The sequence below is a fragment of the Nyctereutes procyonoides genome, unplaced genomic scaffold, assembly GCF_905146905.1.
Source record: "Nyctereutes procyonoides isolate TBG_1078 unplaced genomic scaffold, NYPRO_anot_genome, whole genome shotgun sequence".
Classification (NCBI taxonomy): Eukaryota; Metazoa; Chordata; class Mammalia; order Carnivora; family Canidae; genus Nyctereutes; species Nyctereutes procyonoides.
This window is the reverse complement of record NW_026575020.1, coordinates 58,426,180-58,446,201: the sequence shown is the minus strand read 5'-3', so window position 1 is coordinate 58,446,201 and position 20,022 is coordinate 58,426,180. Positions and strand designations below refer to the sequence as shown.

At 55.3% G+C, this 20,022-nt stretch overlaps 1 protein-coding gene across 2 annotated transcripts in view; it reads left to right on the top strand.

Annotated features, from left to right (window-relative positions):
* The first annotated feature begins 10,983 nt into the window (after positions 1–10,983).
* The window catches only part of RBFOX3 (RNA binding fox-1 homolog 3), a 405,543-nt gene continuing 396,504 nt past the window's right edge, over positions 10,984–20,022 (top strand). For both annotated transcript variants that reach the window (XM_055320027.1, XM_055320031.1), the window contains exon 1: positions 10,984–11,109. The gene's annotated coding sequence lies outside the window, so the exon portion shown is untranslated. The remainder of the gene's footprint in view (positions 11,110–20,022) is intronic.

Genomic DNA, 20,022 nt, shown 5'->3' with positions numbered 1-20,022 from the left:
GTCTTCTGGGGGGCACTCCTTGTGCGTCACTGCATCACCCAGCTCGTTGTCACTTGGCCTTCTCCTCTCTGTCGTGTCCTCACATTATAATTTCCCCTTTTTATAGGAACTCCAGTCGTGGTGGGGGAGGGCCACCCTTACTGATCTCATCTTAACTTGATTGTTATCTCCGATGATCCTGTTTCCAAACAAGGTCACATTCTGGGCTACAGGGAAATTAGGGTGTGGATGGTGTTTTGGGGGCCACATTGAGCCCACAACAGTGTTTATCCTACTGTACTATAAGTAACAGACGGTTACACGCCCACATTGTCCATGAGGGGGGCCCTCGGTCCTTCACGACACTGTTTCCGGCCCCCGCACATCCTGCTCCTGCCTCTCCGGGTGGGAGATCTTGGGAAAGCCCCCATCCTGTCAGGTCCTCAGTTTATTCTTCTGTGAAAGGGGTGGTCAGAACACCTGCTCGGAGTATTTGTGGGGGTTAATGAGGTCCAATGCCGGGCCCAAGGGAGGGCTTGGAAAGTAATGGAAAATATGTAGGAGTGGATCGGGAAATGCCAGAGTCTGAGAGGCTGCCCCAGGAGCATAGGCAGTGTCCCCTTCAGTGAACCCTCAAAGGGTTCTCCTGGGAAGAGCAGGTGCAAGTGGTGTTTTAGGGGCACGCTTGCTTTTTTTCTCTTCATGGGGGCCGTGGACAGAGAGAAGGGAGAGAGAATCCAAAACAGACTCCTCACCCAGTGCAGAGCCTGACATGGGGTTAGATCTCATGACCTCGAGATCACGACCTGAGCCAAAATGACAAGTTGGATACTTAACCGACTGAGCCACCCAGGCACCCCTAGGGACAGCCCTGCTTTAGACAGGTGTGCAGGAATGAAGGCGAGGGAGCTGAGGGCCCAGGGTGTGGCCAGGGCAGGGGGTGGGATGGTGCCCAAAGCCCAGAGGGGTGGCTGTGGGGTGGGGGTGCCATGGGGGGAAGGGAGGAGACAGGTGCTGGGAAAGCCGGCTGTGTAGGGAGAAGCAGGTTGTAAACACATGGAGGGAATCTGTGCATTGAAGCCCTAACCCCAGCACTTCAGGATGCACCTGTATCCAGAGGTGGGGCCTCGGGAGAGGCAGTTAGGTTACAGGCGGCCATGTGGGTGAGCCCCAATCCAGAGCGGGCATCAGGACACAGACATACATGGAGGGACGCCTGTGGGTTTAGGGGGAAGATGGTCATTCGTCTACCAGCCCAGGAGAGAGGCCTCAGAAGAAGCCCCACTGGCACCTTCATCCCAGACCTCCAGCCTGGAGGCACAAACAAGTGCGTGTTGTTGAAGCTGCCAGCCTGGGCTGCTAACGTGCCAGGCAGGCACTCCCCTGATGGATGTCTTCTCCGGAGTCCACCGGGGTCACGGTGAGGCAGCTCCAGCCCCACCACCCGGTCAGGCAGACAGGCCCGCCAAGCTGTAAGTCTGGCTGGCGAGGCCGGTGGCTGCTACCTTCTTATTGGTGACATGATTAGGTCGTGTTTGCACAGGAGCCCGGGAACAAGGCGATGCCTCAGGGGTCTCTGGGAGGAAGTGCATCAATGAAGTAGCAACATAGTGTCATCTTTTGGAAGATCTTAAACCAGGGGGCAATGAAATCCAAGTAAGAATGAATTCAAAGGCAAAAATGGTTTAGTTTTCTCCTCCTCTACCCCCTTGGGTGGCTTTGGGGCTGTGTCCCATCTTGTAGGATGAAAGTGCTGTTGTATGGGTGTGGGAAGCCACGTGGCAGCAGCAAGTACCCACGGGAGCCGCAGGGCACACAGCTACGTGTCTGTGCACGTGAGAGCATTTAGTGACTGGGAGGGTGCAGGCTGCACCTGGCCTAGAAGGGACAGAGTCATGCGCCAGTGAAACTGACCCTGACCTGTCATGGTCACCCCATGGTACTGCCCCATGGCTGCCATGAGAAGTTCTTGGAATCACTAGGAAATAGAGAAGGTGTCACTATGGGAGGCGACAATATTAACCTAGCTTATTGTGATGGTCGCTGTATATACACATAGCAAGTCACTGTTCTGTGCACCCACAACTAATACTACGTCCTATGTCAATCATACATAGCTCAGTAAAACCAGGGGAAAAAAAAGAAATTCATGGAAATAGCGAAGGGTCTGAATTTTCCATTAAGGAATTCAGTATCTTCTAAACTTGAAGGATAAAAGCCATCCGGAATGACTCTGTGAAGCTCTCTGTGTTAGTTACTATGATTTAATAGCTATACCCTTAAAAAGTATAGAGCCATGACCACTCACCCACTCTGCTGGGCTCTGCACACTGTTTCTTGCTGGCCTGGGTCAAGCTCTTCAGTCATGCTTTGAACCCTGGAGTGAGGGATCCCTGGGTGGCGCAGTGGTTTAGCGCCTGCCTTTGGCCCAGGGCGCGATCCTGGAGACCCGGGATCGAATCCCACGTCGGGCTCCCGGTGCATGGAGCCTGCTTCTCCCTCTGCCTGTGTCTCTACCTCTCTCTCTCTCTCTCTCTGTGACTATCATAAATAAACTAAAAAAAAAATAATTTGAACCCTGGAGTGATACGAACTGAGGGACAGGCTGACGTGTCAGAGGAGAGTCAAATGGAAGGTGGGCAGTGGATTACATTTAACAGGGGTAAGGAAGAGAGCTCACCCATGCCATGTTTGGACATAGATTTACAGAAATAGTGCAGAGAAATGGGCTTAAACCAAGCAGCCTATTGCAGCTACTGTTAGGAGTGTCTTGGTGGACACCCCAGGTGTGATGGAGGGAGTTCTCTTAGCTCTTTGCCATTCGACTGCTGTGAGCCTGGAGCCAGGTTCTGGGCATGTTCTGGGTCTCCAGACACTTGTGCAGAATTCCAGGATGGCAGTTAGGATGAGGACAGGTTGTTTGCAAAGTAGCTGTGGGGCTGCGTGTGCACCTCTGTGTGTGTGCGCGCCTGTGGGCATCTGTGTGCCACGTGCACCTGTGTGTATGCCTGTGCGCACGTGTGGGCATCTCTGTGCACCTGTATGCATCTGTGTGTTTGTGTCTTTGGGCACTTGTGTGTGCATCTGTGTGTTGTTTGTACCTGTGGGGATCTCTGTGCACACCTGTGGGCATCTGTGTGATGGGCTTGATGGTGCAGGAAGGAGTCATGGTCACTCTTCCTTATTCCTCATCACTCCAGAAGGCAGAAGCGAATTCCCAACTGGATGACGAGCACAGCAGGTCTGGGATCAACGTTGGAAGAATGTTTCCCAGCAGTGCAGGTCCTCCCCTTGAGGGAAAGTCTGTTGGGGGACGTGGGGAGCACCCTGCCACCGTGGTTGCTCGGGCAGAGCTGGGTGGTGCCGTGCGGAGGGTTGTAAGGTAGGAAAGGTTCCCACAGAGGACACGCTGGATCAGGTGATGGCCAGCCAGCGGGTGCTGCTCTGAAGCTCATCTGATTTCATTATTGATCCCTTCGACGTGTGTTGAATAGTATCCCTCAAAATTCGTGTCCACTCAGAATCCCAGAATGGGGTCTTCCTTAGAAATAGGGTCTTTGAGGATGTAATTGGTTAAGATCAGGTCCTGCTGGATTTTTTTTAATTTTTTATTTATTTATTTATGATAGTCACACAGAAAGAGAGAGAGAGAGGCAGAGACACAGGCAGAGGGAGAAGCAGGCTCCATGCACCGGGAGCCCGAAGTGGGATTCGATCCCGGGTCTCCAGGATCGTGCCCTGGGCCAAAGGCAGGCGCCAAACCGCTGCGCCACCCAGGGATCCCAGGTCCTGCTGGATTAGGTGGGATCTGAATTCAGTGATTTGCCCTTAGAAGGAGGGAATGCATGGGGGAGGCCACGTGGAGACAGAGGCAGAGGTAAAGTGATGTTGCCACAAGCCAAGGAAGCCCAAGGATTGCCAGCAACCCCCAGAAGCCAGGAGAGGGGCCTGGGATGGTTTCTGACCAGAGCCCTCGGAGGTGGAGATGCCTTGATTTGGGACTTCTGGCCTTCAGGACTGTGAGAAAAGATATTTCTCTTGTCTGAAGCCCCCGATTTTGGGTTCCAGAAGCCCTAGGGAGTGGAATCACCTGCCGCCCTGGCCCTGGGCGTTCCTTGTGTGGCACGAAAGGGAAGGTGCTTCCTCTGCTTTGCCTTCTCCTGCTCTGAAGACTTTAGAGTCAAATGGAAAATCCTTGTCATTTTTCACGATGCCACATTTCCTGCTTTTTTTTTTTAAATAAAGTATTGCACGCGCCTAGTGAACATTCTAACACCCGTGCTCTGTGATGTGGTTACTGTTTGCAGCGTACAGAGAAAGCACGTGCTTCCATCGCAGCCTTGGGAGCCCGGAGCCGGGCGTGCCTGTGCCCCACTGTTTCCCTTTCTCCAGCTGGCCTCTGGCCACGCATCCATCTCTCATCTCTCCTCCTGTCTCCAGCCTCCTGAACTTGCTTGCACTCACCTTGCGCCGAAGGGGGTGAGGAGCATGGGGGGCAAAATCAGTTAAAATTCAGGTGTTTTGCCTTCACAGTGCTACACACCTGGCTCTTGGGAAACCCGGAGTAATCAGATTGATTTTCCAGTGTGTATCCAGATGTCTGTCATCCCGTGGACACCACGGTGTCTTCTCTGTCCTCTGGAGAATCTGTCTGTCCAGGCGGATGCGCCTTCCCTCCACTCACGTCTGCTCAGATTCGGCTGAGCACATCCACACAAAAGGGACAAGAGTGCTACTTCTGTAGAACAAGCTTAGCACAGACCTTCTTCCCACAGGATTGCCTGGGGTTGCCTAGCAATCTGACAGCACTCTGCCTCAGCAGACACACGACTTGGATGGATTTTTCCTATTTTTAATTTGTTTTCTGGGTGGGTATTATTGTGCAGTCGTAGGCTGAGCTCAAAGATATGGCATGGGTCCCACTCGAAACAAGTAGGTCCAGGAAGATGGGGAGGAGCCCACCGGTCCTCGAAGGGGCCTCAGCATCTGTCTCTGGCCGTCGCCCTGGTTGTGAAAGTTGTGTGGCACCTGGGGACCCTCTGCCTGCACCCCTCCCACGTTCCCCATGCCATCCCGGTTCTCCAGAAGCAGCCGCGTTATCAAGCAAAGCGAAGAGAGAAGAGTGTGCGATGTGGACATGGGACCCTGAGCTGCCTGGATCTCCCCCTGACATTTCCCGTCCACGTGGGAGGAGACATGGATGATTTGCAAGGGGTTCACCCTCCTCTCGAGAAGATAAATGTCAGAACTGAAAGCAAGTGGGTACTGATATAGAGCTGCACACTCTTAAATAAAATATCAAGTCTGGAAGTGTGTGTGTGTGACATTGCAGATGCACCTGTCTGCTCCCCTGCATGTGAAGTAGGAGGCGGCATGGCGGGGGTGGTCCTGCTTGCAGACTCAGACCTGGGGTCAGGGTCTAGGGCTGCTGTTCAGGCACTCTGAGCCTCAGTTTCCTCAGCTGTAATAGGAGGGGACTGTTCAGAATGACCTCTGAGCCACTTCCATTCGGAAATGCCATGATGACGTCTGGGACAGGAAGCCAGCGAAGGGGTAAGATGGTGGAGGAAAATAATGTAAACTGGAGATTGAGTCTCAGGGAAAGCTGGCATTTGGGAGGAAGTGAGGGAAGCAAATGGGAAGGAGGAAGGACGAGTGGAAGACCAGGCTGTCACGCAGAATCAGGAAGAAGTTTCCAGAAAGGGAGTGGATAGCAGGGCCACCTACCTTAAATGATCAAGTGCACCGAGGGTGGAGTGCAGGCTAGTTTGGTGACTCCATCCCTGGAGACCCCAGGAGGGCCATTCTGTGGGGTGTTGGGGGCAGATGGGAAGTGTCAGCGATAAGGGTCCTTGGGGAGAGAGCAGTGTCTGCAAGCGGCTCTCACAGCAAGGGTGAGACCCCCACCCGCTTTCAGGCTGTGGGCCAGGGCCCCCAGGGCAGGAGGGATCGGAGTTGGGGAGGCCCGACATGGCTGGACAGAGGAAGCAGGAGGGCATTTGGAGGGAAAGGGGAATGGGGAGGAAGTCTGAGTTCTCCCTTCCTAGTGGAAACCCATGGTGTGGTCATCTGCCAGGAGTAAGGGGGGACACATGGTGGCTCGGGTGTGTAGTCGGGCAGCCCACCCAGCTGGCCAGCTGGTGCTGAGGCAGTGCAGGGAGGAGGGTCTCTGCGCCAGCTGTGACCGGAGGTGAGGGCTGGGCCGGCGCGGGCCTCTGTGGTTTCACTGGGTAAGTCAGTGGGTTGGAGCCTCTGACCGCCAGGTTTCATCGTGATCTGGGTTTCATGGGGTCTGAGAGACACAAGCCCCTGGAGCCCTACAGAGTATATGCTTCCGCACGTCTGCTCCGCACGCACCAACGTCAGTGGGTGGTTTCCCTGTGGGGCTGTCCTTACAGGGAAGTCATGAACACAGGCAGGCACCTGTCCAGTGACCTATGGTGTGCTCAGACTGCGGCCTGAAAGGGAAACTCGCGGTAGCCAGCAGTGGCCAGCAGGACAGGGCAGGGGTAGGACATGGACATGCCTGTGTGTTAACATGTGATGTAATATTGGTGTGAGGAGGAGGAGGGAGGAAGAGTCATCTTAACAAGGAAGTTAGGACTGCATTAAGTAGCCTTAGAATTTACTCTGTTGGATTGAGGGATTGAGAGACCAAACAAGGAGGCCCGGTAACCATGTAAAATGCACTTCCCACCGGTACACCTGCTGGTCATCTGTGGACCTAACAGGATCATGGAGGACGGGCACGCAGAAAGTCCCCTTCTGTCTTTTCTCCCACATTTCGCTGTTGTGTGAGCACCTCCTTAGTGCAAGGTGCTCACCATAAAGACCTAGCCACGGTGCCTTTCTGCTGTGGTTTTTCAGGCTGCTCATCTCGGATGGAGGGTCTAGGAGAAGGAAGACAAGGTAAATAGTTTTGGGGCCACAGTCTGAGCTTATAAGAGCCCCTTTTAGGGGGTCAGTGAACCCACTGACCCGCAGTGGACCACGGCATCTGGTCTGGGAGGCTCTTGGCGAGGCCACAAGAGCTTCCTGTGTTAACAGAGGGATGTCTGGCAGGTGGCTGGGCCGCCCTCCTGTTCCTAAGAGGACATGTGTTGTCTGAGGGGGGAAATGAGTGTCTTCAGCTTATACAGGTGGCAGTGCATGGAGAAGAAAGCAGGCACTCCATCGGGACCTGGCCCACGCAGGCCAGGAAGGTACAGATTACAACATGGGCCAGGTTTGTCTGGTGTTAATTTGTCACTAGGCTGCCAGAGGTGTTTTGGTGATGACGGCCCTCAACATGTCTGTGTACTAGACAGTTGGATGTGTCACCACCCTGCTCTAATTGATGGCTTCCCCTACACGGTCTGCCTTCTCTCCTATCCTGTGGACTCCCCTCTTCTCCCTCCTCTTACTGGATGCACTATTTCATGCATCCCTTGTCATATGTTTTCACGATTTACTCCCTTGTTTTGTTGGAGCACATCCTCTAGTGGCTTCCTGAGAAGCGGTGCATAGGAAATGAAGGTTTTTGAAACCTTGCATATGGAAAGGTTTTTATTTTATTTTAGTTTTAATCTCACAGCTGATTGTTAATTTGGCTAAGTTAGGGATTCTAGGCCAGGAAAGATTTTCCTTTGGCACTTTAAAGGCACCACTTCCTTATCTCTTAGCTCTCATTGTTGCTCTAGAGATGGCTAATGCCCATTCTCATTTGGGCTCTTTTTTATGGGACCTGGAAACTTGTGGGAACTTTTTTTGGCCTCAGTGTTTGGTGTGACAGTATACTTTGATGTGGGTCAGTTTCCATCCATTGTGCTGAGAACCAGGAAACTCATTTCTAGGGCAATTTGCCTGTTTTGGTTCTCTCAGTGTCTTCTTTCAAAGAGCATCCTGTTCTTGATGCGTAGATGCAGTATCTTCTCTGCTGCCTTTTGAGACATTGAAAGGGGCTGTTGATGATACCCTCTCGTCTTCGTTTCCTCAAAGTTGTTCTCCCCCCCCCCCCCCAGCCACCACCGCCCTGGGTAGTTTGGTGGCTCTCCTCTGAAACGCTTTCCTCAGATGTCTGGAAATTTTGGGATGTCTACTCACATTTTGGGGAGTGGCCTGCAGAGCTGACTGGAGGCTCTGAGGACTGGGTGGGCTTGCCCACTGGGGCTTCCCTGGAGGGAGATTGGTCCACACTCTGCTGGGAAATAGCCAGGTTATGTCTTACGTGCAGGAGGAGAGAGGGACTCTCTTGGGCTTTGCCTGAAGGGCATGGTCCTCTGGGGGCTGATGGGGGCTCTCAGCCTTTGGGGGGGGCAACATACCTCTCTGCCACCCGTGCATGAAGTCCCTCCAGCCACAGAGCCCCTGCTTCATTCTCCCCAGGGAACACCCCCTCCAGGGTGGCTGGCCATCTAGGGGTCTGGAGCAGGTAGCCAGCAAGGGTCTGTGGGCTTCTCAAAAAGATCCTGCTGCTCTGAGCTGCCTTCCCTATCTCCACGGGTCCCTGGCCTCACTGGTCGGAGCCTTGGAGGTGGTTTCTCAGCTTCCCTCTGCTGTGGGGTTAGGAGTCAGCATGGCCAGGCCAGACACTGCTGCTCTATCATTTTTCTTGTCTTTCCTCCTGTTCTCCAGCTCTTTGGTGTTTATATCTTTATAAAATCTCTTTTGGTAGTTTTAGTGGGGTTTTAGAGGGAACAAAATTAGTTGTGTGCCCTTGACTAAAATGTCTCTGAGGTAAATCTCCTCTTGTTTTGTCCCTAATTATCAGTGCAAAGTACCATTCTCAGCTTCTCCTCCCTGTTCTCACTTAAACAAACAAGAAAACATGAAAACCAACAAAGTTTCCAAGTCAGAGGTTTATAAAATCTTCTTTTATGTTATCCCAAGATGGACAACCTTCTGGGTGTTCCTGGTATGAGGACGTACAGGTTGGTCCTGTGCCCTTTTCTGGCCAGATCCCTAGTGGACAGCAGCTGCAGCTGGAAGCGCACATTCCCTAGGGCTTGCCCTGAGGCCAGCCTTGCTGGGGCCTGTCTCCAAGGGGGGATCCCATTGTGCAGGTCCTGTGGCTCAAGCTGCCACAGCTGCCAACTTCAGCCCACCCACACAGGAGCACCATGGGTCTGTGGTGCTGAGTGCCAGCTGGGTCTGATGGAGCTTGGGAACGGGATTTGGTGCTGTCTTCAGAGAGCTTTTCTGGAATGGTCTAGAAGAGTGACCTATAAGGAGCTATTACTTGCCTGTGAAGGAAGAGGCCTGCCTGTAGGGAGACAGTTGGGTGATGGGTAGTGGGTGGGCCCACCGGTGGGCCCACCCGCGAGTTGGAGGCCACAGAAGCCTGGACCATCTGACAGCAGAGGACAGAGAAAGCCAATTAGGTCTTCTGAGCAGGGATGTGCCATTTTAAATATGGGGGCTGGGGAAAGTTCAATCATCCAAGCAGCTGCCTTGCTGGTAGACAAGGCATTTATCCGGTGTTTAGCTGTAGGCCGAGCAGCTTACTCGAAATTGTATAGCACGATTCCCCCTGGCCAAGACAGATCAATGATCCAGACAGGCTGGAGGGCCAGAAATTAAAAGCATTAAGCTCGTAAGTGGACAGTAGCCACTTGTCTTGGACACTGTCTATTCTCACCCTGCAGGGAAGGCAGCCGGCAGCACGGAGCCCCAGGCATGCAGGAACGCAGAGCCCGCATGCCTCCCTCCGCTGCCTCTGAGTCTTCTAGGCCCCTGACAAACCCCAGATTCCATGACATGCTTTTTGCCTCACGCAGAAAAGCAGGACAGTCAGGTACAGAGAGGAATCCTAGGGTTCCAGAAGCATCATCCAGAAGTAAAAAGCAACCTGGGATGGTTTTTCGTTTGTTTTTAGATTGAGAACGTCTTTGAGGTTACAGCTCACCCCTCCTCCCCTGTGGTGTTCTGGGCACAGCATCTGTGTTTTGCTTAGAAACAGAAGTAAGGTCTGCCTGATCCTGTGGTTCTGCTTGGGACAGTCCAGGTCCTCCTGCCTTTGGTGCTGACATTCCTGCCCTCTGTGGGTCTCATCACGCCAGCCCACAGGGTCCCCTCCACCCACCCTTACCTTTGGCTTTCCTTCTCTCCTCCCAGCCCCTAAACCAGGGCCTCTTCCCCCAGGTTGGGGGAGGATGGAGTAAGAACAGGGACAACCTGCTCTCCTGATTTGAGGCAAATCCTAGGCTACCTCCCACAGTGACAGCCCCATGTCTAGGCCAGGGCAGGGATGTTTACATAGGTTACCTTCGCCAATCTGGAGAACCGCCCCAGCAGTGACCCTGTGTGGCCCCTTCACTCTCCATCTGGAGGAAGGCAAGGCACTGAATTTCAGGCCTAGGTAAGGGAGTGGGGGGACTGTAGACCAAGTGGAAGAGGAGTGTAGGGGGGCATTCACTCCTGCTGTGCCTGAGGGCCAGAGCTGGGGAGGTGGGAGGGCAGGGGTCCTCCCAGGAGCTGCGGGCCCAAGATCGCCCCGCGGGCAGGCGGGAGGGAGGGAGGGAGGGAGGGAGGAGAGGCGGGGCCAGGGCTGGAGGGCGGCGCTCGCGGGGACCGGGCAGCTCCGGGCCCTGGGGACCCCTGCGCTTCGCCCACTCCTCCCCCGCCGGGGCTCCGCCAGCCGGCGCTGCAGCCGCCAGGGTGCGCCCCCCCCCCCCGCCCCGCCCGCCGCCGTCCCCGGCCCGCTCCGCCCGAGCCCCCCCTCGCCGCGCTGCGCGCTCCGCCCGAGCCGCCGCCGCCGCCGCCGCCGCCGCCGCCGCGTGCTCCCGCTGTCTCCTCGCTCCAGCCGAGCGAGCCGGAGGAACCGGGAGAGGGAGAGAGCGAAAGGGGGAGGAGAGAGGGAGAAGGAGGGCGGGAGGGAGGGGAGCAGACGGAGAGGAGGCGGCGGCGAGCAGGAGCGAGCGCGGAGCGCCGAGCCGCGGGGCAGCTCCGGAGCCGGGAGCCTCCTCGGACAGCCGCCCGCCCCGGCCCGGCCCGGCCCGCTCCAGCGCCCGCCCGCTCGGAGGACACGCGGCCGCCGCCGCCGAGCCCGGCCCCGCGCCCCTCGCCGCCCGCTCCGCTGCCCGCTCGGGGCCGGGATGCAGCCGGGGCATGGCCGCCGGGCCCCCGTCACCTGCCGCGGGGAGCGCTGAGCCCGTGAGTAGCCCGACCTCGCCGCCGCGCGCCCTGCGGGTCATCACCTCCGCGTTCCCCGGGCTGGGGGGGGCGCGGCCGGGGAGGGGCGCACGAGACCATCCCGGGCGCGCGGGGAGGGGGGCGCCCTCGGGGTCAGGGGGTGTCCGCATGCACCGGGTCTGGGTTCCCGGGTCCCTCCCAGGTCCCTCCCGGGCTGGGGTCGGGGCACGTGGCCCAGCCGGAGGCCGGAGGGACGGTTTTGTGAATGGGAAGGCCCCGGGGTCGGGCTCCATGGAGACGCAGGGGAGTCCCGCGCGCCGTGCGGCGGTGGCGGTGGCGGTGGCGGCCGTGGCGGCGGCGGCGGCGGCACAATGCCCGGCGCGGGGAACTCCCCAGCGGGGGGAGGCCGAGGCGCACGGAGATCCCGGCCCGGCGGGGCGCATCCGGGGAGGCGGCCGGAGCCCGCGAGTGGGAGCGGGGCTGGGACCCCGCGGGGTGCGCTACCTTCTGTCCCCGCACCCAGGCCCGGGGAGCCCTGCCCGAGGCCCCGGGGAGGCTCCCGCGAGGAGTGGAGGACGCAGAGGAGTTGTGGGCGGAAGGGAGGAAGGGGCTCCCACGGCTCCCCGAAGAGCCCCGGGCCGCGCGCTGCGCCGCCGTGCGCGAGGGTAGGCGCCGGCGGTGGGGGTGGCTAGCGGCGCGGGGCCCTCCGGGGGGCGGCTGGGGGCGCTCCCAGCGGAGTCTCCAGCCTGAGCCGGGTCTGCTGCTCCCCGCTGTGGCCGCCCCAGGGGCCAGCACGGCCCGCTGGGGAAGCTGGAGCCGCGCGGCGGGCGCAACCCTGGCCCAAACTTTCTGCCCCAGCGGCCCCGGGAGGCGGTGGCGCTCGTCCCTTCGGGCGGCTGCCTCCGCGGTGCCCCGGCAGGCACAGGGCCTGAGGTCCCCTCCTCCTCCGGGCGCCGAGCCTCCCCGCGGGACCCTCATCCTGTCCGCGTGAGATCGAGGGAGCGGCGCCTGCTGAGGACCGACCCTGTGCGCCCCAGCGCAGCCCCCGGATCCACAGTCTCCTGGGGGTGGGGGTGGGGGTGGCGGTGTTCCTGGGAGTCTGGAGCTCCCTCCCGCCAGAGGGCACGGGGTCCTGCTGGGTGAGGGAAACTCCTCCGTGAGAGCTTTCCAGCTTTTCCAAGGGACTGGGTTTATTTTTTAGTGGTCACTTTAAAAAAGGACTCCTGGGGCGCCGCTCTTCCTGCCTGCGAACACCCGGTGGTGGAGGTGAAGGACAGGGACGGAGGATCCATCTCCCAGGCGAACCCCTACCCCGAGCTAGAGGTGAAGTGAAGTCAGGGTTCTGCACACGCAGGGTCACTAAGTTCCTTCTGAAATACCCTCTCTGCTCAGGAACGCCCTGGGTGCATCCCCAGGTGCCCCGGGCACTTAGCACCTAGCAGGTTCCAGGCTAATGGAGTCAGGTCGCCCATCATGAGGTCTTTCAGTCAGAAGACAGCTTTGGTTTTACGGGTCTGAAAAAGATAAATACATACATAAATAAATAAAAAATAAGGAAAAGTATAAACATCGCCACAGAACCTGCTTGTTAATTGTGCATAGTGGATTTGGGCGGATGTCTTAATTAGGCTGCGTTGTTAATGGGGATATTACACTAATTAAAACCAGACCCTCCAGGTGAGCAAAAATTGTGAAGGGAGAGAGAAAAGTTGCAGCAAAAGCACCCCCTGATGAAAGTGGGGTGCATGTAATGTAGGGGGGCCACTCCTCCAGTGGGGGCCTGGGGCAGGGTCAGGGGAGGGCGCCTTCTAAGCACCAGCCATGCACACCCACCCCCTCCCTTCCCGCCTCCACTGGTGAACGAGGAGGACCTCGAGGCTGCCACCCTCATCCCTCCCTGGGGACTGGAGGCCTCTCTGCGTGGGCACAGGCTCACCACCGCACACTCCTGGAAGCGACACTTAACCCCTCATTCCCCTGCCAGGAGTTTCAGGGAGGGTAGTAACAATGTGGGTGAGGTGGGAAACCCTGGGGATTTTGGGAGCAGAGGCAGAGTGACAGGGGCACACTCAGGCCAGCCAGTCTGGGCCTGGTGAAGCAGCGGTGTGTAAGGGGGACGGCTGGCCAGTGGCCTATAGGCTGTTTGCGTTGGAGCCGCTGGGGTTTGCTGACATGAGTTGCCCATTTCCAACAGCGATTTCTTCCCCCTTGAAAAGAGGACTTGAACGATTTATCTGACCCACCCTCCAGGGATCTGGGGCCTAGAGAGACCTCTGTCCACCTCCCTGGGCCTTATGTTGTCTTAGGATGCTGGGAGAAGCTGGGAATCTCGGAAGCCCCCTCCCCTTCCCCCCCCCAGCCTGGCCTCTGGCTCATTCTGAATGCCCCTTGCCCAGTGCCCTCAAACAGGAGCAGCAGCAGAGCTGGGTGTGCTCACTGCCCTTTGGCAAGGCCAGAGGCCAGGCTGGAGGGAAGGTGGCGGCCTGGGCGGCCCCCTGCCACCTAGGGCTCCTTGGGCGGGCAGCCCGGAGCAGCACCAAGGACAGGGCCAGGGGCCCGCTGCCCGCGCTCCGCCCTCCCGCCTCCGACATTGTACTGGGGCCGCTGGGGGCGCTGCAGGCGCTCGCCCTCACCCTGCTAGGGGAAGGGGAGGGCTGCTGAGGTGCATGCAGAGCAAGGGGAGCCCAGGGCCAGTGAAGAGGCAGATTTAGGAAGGAAGCAGGTAGGAGGACTCCTGGGTGCCATTCCAGAGTGGGCCTTCTGTGGTGTTCCTGCCACTTATTTAACTTTGAGCCTTGCCAACGGCTTGTGGGAGAAATGGAGAGAAATTATGGAGCTCTTTGATATCTGGGGATACGTGAGACGTGGCAGCGGCCAGAATATGTGCTAGCCCTAGTTGTGGATCCTGCCAGCCTGGTACATAGCTCAGGCCTGTTCCACTCAGCAGACTTCTTCCCAGAGCCCCCTTCAACCATGACCTGAGGCTCCTTCATTCTTTGACGTGTACAGGTTGGAGGCACCTTGCTCTTATGGGCAAGGATCCTGGCTGATTTATGCCCACCTCCTCCTGCACATGCATGCTATTCAGTGTATGCTTGTGGAATCAGCAGTGAAGGGAGCTCCTCCTATCCCACCCAGATGCGTCAGGGTGGTGGGGTGAGGGGGGCTGTATATGGGGCCTAGAGGAACCACGCAGGAGGGAGACGTGGGAGCCAAACTCCACCCTGGAATGTTATTTCCCAGGGATTACAGCCCTTCCTCCAGCCCGGCTGTTCATGCACCTGCAGTCTGTGGTCAGTTGTCTCTCTGTGCTTATTTCCACACTCCTTCTTGATACTCTGTTATAAAGACAAATGGAACCTGACACACAGCTGACATTTGGTGAGAAATTTTTTATTTTTAAACAAGTGAAGGGGAAAAAAAACCATCTTGAAACTTTCCCCCCTTGAACAGAGATGCTCCTCATCGGGCACCTGCCTTTCCCCAAATCCCCACCTGCCACAGGCCTTTCCTGCCGCAGAACAGACCAGCTTGATGAACACATCCCATTTGCACCTACATCTTTTCGATGAGCTGCAATGTCTCCCCAATTTCTTTTATAAAGCAGCACGTTATTTTCACAGGTTCATGAAACATTCAGGCAACCGAAACATCTTATTTTCTGCAGCCTCTCTGAAGTAGGTTTCTCTCTGAACCATTGCGACTTCTTTTATTTATAATGTTATGGTTGCATCTCCCCCACGGCTGTGTCTGTCTGTCTGCCTCCCTTCACGTCTGTTTTTCCTCTTGTACCTTCTGAGGGATGCGGGCACTTCATATGTGACTTTCTGCTTGCATTAGCTAGGAGAGTTGAGGACAGCTTTCAATGAACAGTTGGATAGTGGTAATAATTGAGTACACAGTAGGTAGGGTCTGTTCTTTGTGGGGGATCTGCAGACAGAGGATGAGTGTCCTTGCTTAAATACCTCACAACAAGAACTGATTTAGTTTATAAAATATACATTTTAAAGTGCAGTGCACTAAGTAGATTAATTTGCTATGGCAGTTTCTCCAACACTTGAGCTGCCACCAAATCATGCCTTAGAAGGTGAGTTGAGATAATAAAGAGCATACAATCTGTTACTTTATTTGAAAGTGTTTCCTTTAATAAGGGGGGGGAGGAGGGAAGCTCACAGTACACAGTATACAAATGGCCTTTTGGAAAGTGTTGCCAGTTTAGGTGGAGCAGATCCCAATGCTCCTCTTCAGGAGCAAGACAGGCCACCACGAGGGATGGCCAGCCAGGCCTAGGAAAGACTCAATTTTATTTTAAATTAGAGGCTTAAAGATGTGCTCGACTGTGCGATAGGGACACCTTCCTCTGGATCTAGTATCCACTCTTCCTGTGTAGCTCAGGGCTGGTTCCTGCTGATTTCACCTGGGAGGTGGGTTGTAACTTGTTAGCATCAATTTCATGTTGGGGAGGTGGGGTCTTTAGAGTCTGTGGTGTTCTCTGAGGATCAAGAGCAAAGCAGTTCTTGTTGAAAAAGAAAATGTAGGGGACCCCTTGGTGGCTTAGCGGTCTAGCGCCTGCCTTTGGCCCAGAGCATGATCCTGGAGTTCCGAGTCCCGTGTCGGGCTCCCGGCATGAAGCCTGCTTCTCCCTCTGCCTGTGTCTCTGCCTCTCTCTCTCTCTCTCTCTCTCTGTCTCTCTCTATGTCTATCATGAATAAATAAATAAAATCTTTAAAAATATATATATATTTTAAGGTTTAGTGTCTAAAGCCAGAGCATAGTCTCAGCAGGAAAAAAAGGGAGGGGGAGGATATATGTGTTTTTAGCAGAACATCATCCACTTACTGTGTTGGTTAGTGGCTCTACTGAGATCTTCCTCCCAAGGTTCTACAAAAACAGGGGGCATGGGTGAAGCCACTGCTGTACCTGGCCATGCCAGGCTCCTTCTGAGATCCTGTCGCGGTCATCAGTGCTTGTGTGTGCAGGTGTCCGCCAGGTGTCTGCTGAGCGCTGCAGGGAGTGGCTAGCTCTTCTGGTCCAGCATAGCGCTGGACAGCGATTAGCAACCAGGAGGAGAGGCAGGTGCTCAGGTATGTCTACTTCAGCCCTTTTAGAAAAGAGTCCCACTTGCAGGTGAGGGAACTGCTGGGGCAGGCACCTGCTAGCAGCCAGACTCTGCACAGTTACATCAGGTTCCTTTTGGCGGTGGGGGGGCGGGGTGCAGGCAGACAAGATCATAACTTCTATCTTCTCTGCCTAACAGGAGAATCTGTGTGCCTTGATTTCTCTGAGACATCTTAGTTTCACTTCAAAATTGTCCTTCTACTGAAACAAATAAGCTAAAAGTAACACAGTCCCCTCCAAAAAAATCCCTTCTTGCAGGGCAGGCCATTACAGTTGTGTGGGCAGCGTAGTGCACAAGCCTAGGGCACATTCAGAGGTCTCCCTTTGAATATCTGGAACACTGCAGCCCTGCTCACTGATGTCTCCTTGTCTGTGACAGCAAATGAGACCGAGGGATGACGATCCGGGCCCCAGGTGACTGGTGATTCCTGGGCTGGGTATCATGTCTCAGGAGAGCTTTCTTGTAGGCCAGGATAATGAGAGCACAGAGAAGCACACCGTTCTCAGCACTGAAGCCTCTGTGTGCAGAAAGGGGAACCTCTGTGAAGGCCAAGGAACATCAAGTTTAGTTCTATTAAAAAGTGCATGGATATCTCTGGGGAGGTAAAGAGGAACGAGCACACACCCAGGTACATTTGGAAATAATCTCTCGCTGAACTAGTAGTTTAAAATCCCTACTGAGTATAAATGAGAAGTTTCTCTACTGGATTAAACAGGAAATAACTCCTAGATCTTCTGGAACTTTTCTTCTGAGAGTCGGGTATAGGGCGCCGCTCCTGGGTCTTATGTAGGAGCAGCCGGGCACCTTCAGCACTGCTCCCGCTGGTGACTTCTTCCCAACCCCATATTTTTTTCTTTGCTGTTGGCAGTGGCAAGAAGGGCTGCGTAGCTCTTGTTTTCAGCGGGAGGTGTGAAGATGATTTCCTAGTAGTTTGCGCGAGATGGCCACACACACCAGGTTTTCCTGTGTCCCATTACCTCGGACCGGAGGAGAGGAAGGAAAATCAGAATGGGTTGTGTTGTGGTTCCTGCCAGACTCCAGCAGCACGTGCTGATTCATCCTTACAGCCTGGCCTGTCCCTGGAGGTTTAGTCTGAACCCTTGGTTAGTTAGTCCCCTTGTTAACAGGGATTCCCTGAGATGGCCCATTCCTGGCGTTCCTCCCATGGGCTGATTGTAGAAGAAGCACCCTTCACCTCCAGGACGCACATTTAGATGCATGTTGAAATGCTATGCAACTTCTGAACAAAGCTGTAGCTTTCTTACCTTTCTGGAGACCTTGAGCCCACTGAAGCAGTGGCTCTGCTGGTCAGCCCAGTGCATGGAAGAGGCAAGGGCCTGCCCACACTGGGGCTTGGTGGGGGGTAGCTGACCGCAGCGTGTTCTTGGGAGGGAATGCAGACTTCCCAACCCTGTGGCCGGAGCAAGCTCTCAAACCCGTTTACTCAGCTGAGTGCTGGGGAGGCAGCACATAGCAAGGAGCTGGCACTTAGTAGGCTCACAGCAGCCCGTAGTGAGCGTGGCCTTTTCTGGTCCAGCCGCCTACTAGAGGGATGAACATCTTGTCTGAGTTAAGGATGCAGACTCTGCATTGTCTTCTGTGGCCACAAGGAGATGACATGGTTTTGAAATGGTTCCAGGTGCCAAGATGAGGCTGAGCATCTCTCTATAGCATTTCTTACTTGGGTGGGCTGGAGGCGTCCCCAGGAGCAGCCCAGCAGCCCAGGTTCTCAGAGCCAGGCCAGGCAGAGGGACGTGAGCCAGGTCCTGTCCATGGGGCTGTGGACCAGGGGTCACTCTGACCAGGCCACTGGGAGAGTGGAGGGCTCTTGCTTCCTCATGGTATGTTGTTGCCTCAATGGGCCACCTCTCCCTCCTCATGCTTCTGCTCTCCGGGGTGGGGGTGGCCACAATTTCACAAACCACAGTTAGGGGGGTACTGCAGCTGGGCTCTTTGCTTTTGTAAGAGTGGCCTTGGATTCTCAGAGTTGAGGGCCCTAGGTCATTGCCAGCTGGGTTTTCCATGGTGGTGCTGAAAGGAAGAAGCATCATGACCCCACTCCCACCACCACCCTTCCCAGCCTCTTCTGGACCTGTGGATCCCACCATGGCATTTACTGTCAGCCAGAGAGATTCTCTGTCCCACCTCTGCTTTCAGTACCGAGATGAGTGACAAACCAAAACATAGTTTTGGGGAAACCATTAGCAATGAACATAAAGTGTGTGTGTCTTTCTGGAATATTGACTCTTCCTCATTGAAGGGACCACAGTGGTGCTGTTAGGCACAGCTGGGGCCCCCACTGCAGGGACAGGTGAGGTGGAACCGGGGCTCCAGGGGCTGCTTACACAGGTTTCTTGTAGACTAGTGATGGGACTGTGGTTCACCAACGTCGCCGCTGTGCTCCCCGAGCTACTCATAATGGACTTGATAGCGCTCGCTGCCTGCCTCATAGGGGTGCCATCCACGGGTACATTAGTCAAGTGTTTTGGAATCTTAGCAGAAAAGGGAAGAGCTGGAGAAATCTAAGGTGAAGATTATGATTTTCAGTGGTGTAATATTGTAAGCAGTGCTCGTGGACAACCCACGTCACATCGAGTGTTAGCGTGCTGCAAGTCAGCCTCCTGGCCGAGGGCAGGGAGTCAGAGGCTGGATGATGACCTTTGTTTGGTGGGGAGCCCGCTAGTTACCCTTGCCCTCACCACGAAAGCCCTTCTGTGGTGTCTGGGACAACTTTCCAGCATGACTACCAGCAAGTACATTTTTTTTTCCCACCGCAGATCTCTCCTAGGACAATTAAGAGGAATGCACATAGAATCCTTATTCTTTTGACTCTTCAGTGTCTCCTGGCTATGACTGGGATCTTTCTGTAAGTTTGCCCTTGAGTTGGATGATATGTGTGCAACTCTGAATGTGCATTGACGATGTTGCAATGATGAGTGTTTGCTTTCCTGACTTGTTTGTGCTAAATGCATGGGTGCTTCCCTGCACCTAGGTTGAAATCTCATTTTAAAAGTAGAAGTGTCTGCACAGAACAGATGGGTAAAACTGAAACCAGGTCATTGATAACAGTGTCTGTATTTATGTGTTGGAACTGTAGCGTGTGGTCTCTGCCCCCTTCATCCCCCCCCCGCCCTGTTATCATGTTATTCTTTCTTGGCTCTGTGTCACCACGGAGACCAACTAAGGAAGAGCCCCCTCCCCCTTCCCATCGTGGACACAATAACATGTTTTGCTTGGATCCTAAGAAGAAAACTCACAAGACCAGACTTGGAAAATTTCGGCCCCTGAGGATAATTTTTCAGAAAGTAATGAGTGCTAGAAATGAGGGCTGTAAAGGAAGTCTTTAGGTAATAATCATAACTGTGATGTGCACTACCTCGAAATGCATTAATATACACCAACATTACAGAAAAATTAAGCCTGTTGGAAGGGGGAGGAGGTGTGCTTTGGGGCCTGAGGCTGGGCCTTTTGTACCAGCACCACGTCTGGGGCTCTGCACCTGTGGCCCGCCCCCGTCTCTTATGGGCAGGTCCCTGTGCCCCCAGCTGGGGCTCGGTTGCATACACAATGCAGATGGGTTAGAGAAATATTATTTCCTCCCCAGTGGGTTCCTTTCAGAGCTGTGCTGTTTTCCAGCAAGGCGAAGGGATGCAGGCCCTGCTTTACTGGAGTCGGGCGGCTTGAGAGCGAGGGCCGGAGGGCGCGGTCCCTGCACCCCATGCACGTTGCACCTCGAGGCCGCAGCAGTAAGTCCTCTGCAGTGCCCCACCCCCATTAGCAGCCAGAGCACGTGGCCCAATGTGTCCTCCTGCCCA